Source organism: Trichosurus vulpecula, chromosome 2 (genome assembly GCF_011100635.1).
Source record: "Trichosurus vulpecula isolate mTriVul1 chromosome 2, mTriVul1.pri, whole genome shotgun sequence".
NCBI lineage: Eukaryota > Metazoa > Chordata > Mammalia > Diprotodontia > Phalangeridae > Trichosurus > Trichosurus vulpecula.
The window spans coordinates 241,258,179-241,265,621 of NC_050574.1; the positions used below are offsets into that span (position 1 = coordinate 241,258,179).

A 7,443-nucleotide genomic window follows, 5' to 3' on the forward strand; every position below is an offset into this window, starting at 1 on the left:
ATTAGAAAAAAAGTCAGTTAAAGCACTTATTACACACTTAACGTGTCAATCACTGTGTTAGGTGCTGCGGTTACAAAAGAAGTAAAGAAGGCAATTCTTTCCCTCCATGAGAAGAGTTTAGAGGATAGCAAGGACAGCTCTTGGCAGACAAAAGATCATTAGTCTGGGCCTACCCAACTCCAAAACCACAGAAGTCACTAGATTGTAGGAATATTATTTTCTCAAAGCTAATGTGTGGTACTGCAAACTAGATACATATTTAGTTACAAGGTCAATTAAAAAAATAAAACAGGAAGCCACTCACTGCGTGCCACACCCCAGCCCACTCAGCTCTCCATCCACTGCCTGGCAGTAAAGATACATGCATCACCATCTCAGGATGGCCAACAAGGGACCCATTTATTGACTGAGCAGGGAGGTACAGCAGAAAATTGAGAAGCAAAGTGATGCTGATCGGGAGCAGATCCTCATTCAGTGGATTATCACACAGTGCTGTGGACATGTTGGGGTGGCCCCAGCCTTGGCAAGAGAATTTCCCAGACAGCCTCAAGGATGGCATGGTGCTATGTGAGCTCATCAATGGGCTATAACCTGAAGGCAGGGCCCAATAAAGAAGATACAGGCTTCAGGCGAGGCCTTCAAAAAGATGGAACAGATTTTTCAGTTCCTGCAGGAGGCAGAGTGCTATGGCATCACTGCCACTGATACCTGTCAAACTGTGGAACTGTGGGAAGGAAAGAATATGGTCTGTGTGCAGTGGACACTGATGAACCTGGATGGACTGGCAGTGGCTCAGGGTGATGGGCTCTTCTCTGGAGATCCTAACTGGTTCTCTAAGAAGTCCAAGGAGAATTCCCAAAACTTCACAGATAATCAACTGCAGGAGGGCAAGAATGTCATTGGGTTCTGAATGGTCACCAACTATGGGGAATTTCAGGCAGGCATGACTGGATATGGGATGCCCTGCCAGATCACCACTCTTCCTTACCCTCCCTTGAATGGCTAATATATTTCTAGCAGTGACATTCCCAGGGAGCCCATGGAACTCTCAAGCCCCTTCTGTTCTCAACTTTTCCTCTTCTACCCTACTCCCTACCCACTGGTGGCATTGCTTTTCCTGTTGTGCCTACAGGCACTGAGCCAGTGCTTTTTCACCTTGAACTTGCTGTAATACACTCTCCATCCCCCAAATCAGCAAAAGTGGACCAACCATCCCATCCTCCCTTCTCCTGGACCAAAACTGGGGGTGGGGTGGGGTGGTACTTGATCGCTTCAGCATTTCTGTTCATTTTCCCACCCTGGCTTGTCCTCTCATTTGGGAATTTGAACCCACATAGTCATTTCTTAGGACAATGTTCAGGGAACATCCTTAAAAAGAGCTGAACATGGGACCAATTTCTCTTCCACAAGATTGTTCTTCCTGCTCCCCCCATGCCTGGCCTTGCTACTGTGGGTAATTAATTTATAGGGAGGTGCCTATGGTTGCTGAGGTCCAAGACATAGCTGGACTTTGAAAGATGCACATCTGGCCTCTCCTTGGCAGGGGCCTCTTTTTCCCTCAGTCCCTCCCTTCTTGGCATTCCCTTCCACCTATTCCCCTTTTTACCCAGTAGCCTGAGACAGGGTTGGGGGTGGCGGGGATGTCCTGGGAGGTGGGTTGGCCTTGCCTTCTCTTCTCTCTTTGGTCCTTCCCCTCTTCCTGAAAATGCCCATCCAAAGTCTGAGATTTGAGGAATGTGAGTTGCTGATCTGAATAAAGATAACCCAGTCTTTGCAAATAAATAAATAAATAAAATGAAACAGGATTGTAACTATCTGCTATAAGAAGTTGCCTAAAATTCTGTGTGATTTATCTTCCCTTCCTCATCACAGGTTATTGCTCTTCTCATGACTGAAAAATACGTGAATTATTTCTTCCTGGAACTTGCACCTTGTTATAATTATGCTGTGTTCTAGATTTCTTTATAAGAAATTGAATGGTGTGACATTTTCCCTATGGTCTGGATTTCATTGAACATTTCTGTGCCCTCACAATACCATAAACTGTATCTTTAAGTTAATCCATTTCTCCCATTCAAATTAATGTTCTGTGCTTAAATTAAATTTAGCCTTAAAATATGTAACCAGAACAATAACTTAGGAAAGCAATCATTCTTGTTTTGTGATCATTAGGTTGTTCTTCCCAAATACAGTATAGGTAAAATGGATTATTTTCTTGCTTCAAATGATCTGTGATGGTAATCACCATCTTAAAAAATAGTGCAAACCCATTTTTACTCCTATGGGTTTGTGTTCAGTAGGCAGTCAACAAATATTTATCAAATATAATTTATTACCTGTACTCATAGTAAATATATAACATGAAAAAAAGTTGAGAAGTAAAAATCAGCTTAAAAAGCAAAGAATTCAATATCTATAATTTATTACATTCAGCTAATGAATTTGTTGTAACATTAAAGATTCAAGTAAACGGCACTTGTGTGCTTAGCAGTTTTGTGTCATTAGTTTGCGTACTTTAGCACTTCGATGGATCTCTAATCTCATCGAAATGGGTACTCCTACCAATAATGAATATCATAGCCTATCTATCCTTTATGTCCTCTACAAATACTTCACAAGTGGATAAATAAACATGCCAGGGGAGTGGGAAGAACCTTTCCTCAGAATCTCTTGAAATTTAAAGGATATGAGTGGAACAAATAGAATGGACATTGATTATTACTCATTTTGAATAAATTATCAAATCCACTTTCTCTATGGTAATATATTGCTCTGATAATATTTATACCAATATTTCCTGTAACATTCTTCATTAGTAATATGCTATATATAACACATAACTACGATGCTCTTCTCCATTGAATTCGAGTGACCTGCAAATGTAATTCTTAAGAGAATATGGCATTCTGTTACTTGTTCCAGAAAACATCATTGGGAGAATATTACTATTGAATGAATTTTTGTTTCAGGAAGAAGCTTGGGATCATTAAAAGCATGGTAAAAGTTCCTAAAAGGAATATTTTCTTCTTTCTTTTCAATTCCAGACTTAGCTTATTATTTGTGCTATCTTACCAAAATGAATGGGGCAGCTAGGTGGTGCAGTGGGTGGAGGACCAGGCCTGGAGTCGGGAAGACTCATCCTTCTGAGTTAAAATCTGGCCTCAGACATTTAGTAGCCATGTGACCTTGGGTAAGTCACCTAACCTTGTTTGGACTCAGTTTCTTCATCTATAAAAATAAGCTGGAGAAGGAAATGACCAAGCACTCCAGTATCTTTGCCAAGAAAACCCCATACAAGGTCACAAAGCATCAGACACAACTAAAATTGACTGAACAACCACCACTACCACCAAGATGAATACATTAGTAGACAATCTCTGTGCATTGTCCATTCAAAGCATATTATTGATTGAAAAAATAGGCATTTACTCTACTATATCAAATATTTTTTCCAAGAAAATTAGGATCCCAGTGGGATCCTGTATTCTTTCAGTTGATTATGTGACTTTAATGATATGCTATAGATATTTATAGAATATCATTTGTAAATTTCTTATTGCCTTAGTTTATATATTTTTCTCATAAAAGTGTGGAAATTTGAGTCAAAACTGCTCTCCATTTATGCTATACACATCATGCACATTCAGGGTTATTTGTATGTTGTAACCTCCATTTTGTTATAAACCCCTTGAGGCAGGGATTATGTTTTTTATTAATTTTGTTTTATTTATACATTTGTATCTTTAACACAATGCAATCTCTCACCCAGAGTAGTTAAAAATGCTTATTCACTGACTAACATACAACTTAGTAATTATTGATATTTTTGGTGGTTATGGAGATTTAATAAAGGTCTGAACTTCCTCTTTTCCTCACAAACATTGGGCATCCTCCCCTCACATCTCTCAAGAATTGGTTTTTAAACATACTCAGTATTGTTGCAGGGTCGGAGTATGCACTTCAATGGAGAATATTTGGTCTAGTGCAGAGACTCTCCTGCTCTTGGTTTTCTCTAGTTTGACTTTTATTTCCTCAAGCACTATGCTTTCAAGAACAGAAATGAGATTCTTCTATTTTCATTAGTGGACAAAAGCCTTTTATAGAAATATTTTTATTGATCTCTTCATATTTTTTCCATTTATTTCCCTCTTCAATTTACCCTTAAATGCTTTTATTATGATCAGGATTAGTTGGGTCTCTTATCAAGCTTTCTATAAATTTGTTTTCCCCTTCTCTGTTTTGTTTGTTTGCCTGCCTCATGAAATGATATTGCTCTTGTTCCTGCTCTTCCACTACCCTCCTCTGTAATAATTAATATAAAAATTATATTCTGATGTAATAATACCTTTGTCTGATATATCTCTCCATTTTGAAATGAGATTAATATTTTTGACTAAGTTACTTTTTCTTGTCAAAAGATTTATTTGAATTAGTTTAGGAAATGGAAATAGTCTATAGCCTTTGTTCATTTTCCATTTTCAGTATCAATGACTCACTGAAATAGTTCATGTTAGAGTTGATTCAATTGCAGTCCATACCTTATTTTTCTTCCTTTTTAAAATAATGATTTTGACTTTACTCTTAGCTTCAGTATATAGCTTATCTGACAGTAGAAAGAGAGCAGATTCAAAGATGTCTCCTCCATGGCTAAACAGCCATTTTTTGTCCCCTAAAATATCATCAATTTATTTTCTTATGTGATGTTAATTGTGTTAAACATATGCAGCATATCATAACTCTCTTCTTGGAGAAATGATTCATGGAAAACAGATGAGACTTCTGCTTAATATAGTAGCCTAAAGCCTCTCTCATTTCATATTCCTGAAACATTTACCACCATATTTCTCATTGTCCTCCCCTGTCCACTTCTGCATTGAATATTAAAGTATGTCTTCTTTTAATTAGTAGGATCTGAGTTTCTTGTTGAATTGCTCTAGTCTTCAGCCTTGCTATTCATTTTTGGATATAAGGAATAGTTTTCTGGGGAACATAAACCTAAAACAAGAAGGATCCTTAAAGACCATTTAATCAATTGCTTTTTTTTTTTCTTTTTATAGATAAGGTAACTGAGGGAAAGAGAATTTCAGTGCCAAGGCCAGGCTGACACAGGTAAGAAAGACCAGAGGCATAATTTGATCTCATGTCCTATGAGTCCAGAATCCATGCTCCTTCTACTTTACTTCTCTCCCTCCCTTATGGAAGTCTTTATCCTTTTTCTTTTTCTTATTCTTCTTCCCATGAACACTACAATTCAAGATAAGCAAGTCCAACATGAAGAGGTGTTATCTTTTGACCTTTGGATGAGTGACAATAAAAATTCAACCACCTCCTTTATTTAAAATAATGAACATTCAGAATATCTTAAACTTTCTGTCCTTCTATGGGACTGCAAATTCTTTTGATCATATGTTGTTTATGTTAGAGAATAAATTTTTGTATCATTCAGTTCCTCTAGCAATCCATTTTTGTTGGACATTGGAAAAGGAATTCCCACTTAGAGTATTAACTGCTAAGTTAAGGTTCATGGATGGTCAAAAACTTCTGTGATACCTGGCATTACTTGCTTCCTTTATATCATTCTGCCCTCATCACTGAAGAATCAGATGGTCAGAAATAAAGGTCATGTTGCATTTTTTTCTGAGTTACCACGATAAAATATTGTATAAATAAAAATTCAATTTACTAGTGTCCAGACTCTATACTAGAATACCAGAACAGCTTTAAAAAGCAGAGCTAGTATTTGTTCTAAACCATATACTAAACTTTTTTTAGCATTCTAGACCCTGCCAGAGCTTATGCTACACTTTCCAAGTCTTTGGTTTCCTTCACTCTATGCTGAAGCAGTAGAATAGGACATTATGTAATGAATATGCATGTTTTTCCCCAAATAATAGAAGTTCTTATCTTACAATTCAGTATGTTAAAGGTAAAGATATTTCTTTAATGAATGGATTCCAAAAACATGATAATAATTAATGAACAGAAGCTTCCCTAACCTTAGAAATGTAGAAGCAAAGGACATAAATGTATAAGCCCTTTGATTATTACCCAGGCATAATATCTATGGATATGAACAATGGAAATTTTGTACTTCTATTGACTTCTGTATGTGTTGGAATAAAGTGCAACATTGGTGAATCAGCAGATTAACATTGTACTCGCCAAAATTGTATTTAGCTGCAATTTATGGCCATAATATTTGGAATATAAATAACCATCATTTCCATTTCTCGTTAACTCATTTATTCACCAACAAATACTATGACAAATTTGTTCAACTTTCTCTATTGCTGCTTTCTGGCTGCAAATATTCTCTAATTATAAAATTGATTGCTTTATCCTTTTTTTCTTTTATTTTTCAGCCTTAATTGCTACTTTTTTGTTTTAATCAGAAACAATGAGAATAAACACAAGAATTCCTAATAAACAATGAAAGAGAAATTGGGAGAATTTTGGCCAGATTTTCCTTCACAAATATCAGTCATCTGGAACCCAAAACTTCATTTCAATAAATGGCTAAAAACAAATCATTCTGGGCAGTGGAATAAAGGATGTATTAACATAACCCACCTAATCAATGATGCATTTAAGCATGCAATTCAATTTTTTTAACTATAACCTAAATAAGGATTGTTTTAGTTATCATATTTTTATCCTCAGTACTGACTACAGTGCCAGGCACATAATAAATACTTAATATCTATGTATTAACTGATTGGTAATCAGATGCATCAACTCATCACTTTAATTTCAAAATACAAATTTGATTTTTCAATTTCTCATTATAGTATATTTCTGGTAATAACAGACTTTGTTTATATATTGCTTCAAGGTTTACAAATTGCTTTACAAATATTATTCAAATATTGTACATTATAATTTTATCTTTATAATAATCCTGAGAGGTAATTGATATTATTATGCCAATTTTACATAAGAGCAAACTGTGGCAGGTAGAGGTTAAGTGACTTTCTCAAGAATAACAGCTAGTAAGTATATGATGGACAATTTAAACTCAGGTCTTTCTTCCTGATTCTGTGACCAATTTTGTTTTGTACATCTTAGCAGGCCAAACTATATCCTACGTGTACACAATTGACTTTTTGTCAGTAGAAATGTTATAGTCTATTTAATTTAAAGCTCATCAGAATTGTTTTGCCTTAGCCAACTCAATTAAAATAATGTAATTATAACCTATGTGTGTTATTTGAGATATTCTAGGAAGATCTGCTACTACCCAAACATACCACTTCTACCTGATGTAGAAGTAGAGAATAAAATTTTGGGTCAAGTTTTGCCCTTTCCTTTTAATGGCTTTAAAAACAAAAATTATTCCCCCTAAGGAGAAAAGTACACAAAGGCACTAATGCTTCTATTTGAATTACTTTACAACATTGTTTTATTAAGTCTAAGAGGGACAAGGAGTAGTTTGTGGACTTGACA

At 35.8% G+C, this 7,443-nt stretch overlaps 1 pseudogene; it reads left to right on the plus strand.

Annotated features, from left to right (window-relative positions):
• The first annotated feature begins 379 nt into the window (after positions 1–379).
• Positions 380–1,006, plus strand: LOC118836935 (annotated as a pseudogene).
• The last annotated feature ends 6,437 nt before the right edge of the window (positions 1,007–7,443 follow it).